Here is an 822-nt window from a genome sequence, read left to right as displayed (position 1 = left end):
ATCGTCGATGAGTCGATTGAGACATTAACCCTAGTGGTAGGGCTTCCTCACTTGGAGAGGATTTGATTGGGTTATGAACCCTAGTGATAGTGCTCCCTCACTTGGAGAGGATTTGTGACGCACTGGACCTTTGCAAATTGCGAGGTTCGAGTGTTTGGACAGTGTCCCGAATTTTTTTCCAGAATTTCTGGTGGGTCGTTGACAGTGTTCCGACCTATGGCTCGCATCCCGAGAATTGTAGTATTTTATGTAACGCTAAGGTCACTAAAAAGTTGGACTTAGCCTACTCTCGGATTGCATCCTGCACAAGGTGTACCGGTACACTCTTGATGGCCGTACCGGTACACACTTTGTACCGGTACACGCTTGATAGTTGTACCGGTACACTTGTGGCAAATTGCGAACCCGAGCCTCGGGTTTGCATTTTCGTAGGATGTGTACCGGTACACTTTCCCGTGTACCGGTATACTTTGGCAGAATCTGAACAGTATGTTCTGCAGGGGGTTTTTCGCAATTGTGGGCTTCTTATATCAGCACCCACGCCCCTTAGGGCTTCTTTTGTGCTGGGACCTGAGGAGGAGAAGGTGAGAGGAGCTCTCTCTCCCTTTCTTTGCATTTTTACTCCTTTTGCTTGGTTTTTATTGGGTTTTCTCTCCTCTATTTGCATCTTGGTGGCTTCTCCACCATTGTTGATGGCTTAGAGCTTGGAGAGGAGCTTGTGGCTGAGGAGATCTCCCACCCCACTTGGATTGGAGCTAAGTTTGGAGCTTCTTGAGAGGTTAGAGACTTGATTTCTCCCTTTGATCCTTGATTTGAGGTTTT

At 47.6% G+C, this 822-nt stretch overlaps 1 long non-coding RNA gene across 1 annotated transcript in view; it reads left to right on the top strand.

Annotated features, from left to right (window-relative positions):
• The first annotated feature begins 544 nt into the window (after positions 1 to 544).
• The window catches only part of LOC109705945, a 16,877-nt gene continuing 16,599 nt past the window's right edge, over positions 545 to 822 (top strand). Inside the window, exons 1-2 of the long non-coding RNA XR_002214985.1 lie at positions 545 to 584; positions 702 to 778. This is a non-coding gene — a long non-coding RNA (uncharacterized LOC109705945). The remainder of the gene's footprint in view (positions 585 to 701; positions 779 to 822) is intronic.

Source organism: Ananas comosus, unplaced genomic scaffold (genome assembly GCF_001540865.1).
Source record: "Ananas comosus cultivar F153 unplaced genomic scaffold, ASM154086v1, whole genome shotgun sequence".
NCBI classification, from domain to species: Eukaryota; Viridiplantae; Streptophyta; class Magnoliopsida; order Poales; family Bromeliaceae; genus Ananas; species Ananas comosus.
The sequence above is the reverse complement of the archived record's forward strand: the minus strand, read 5'-3'. Positions and strand labels throughout refer to the sequence as shown.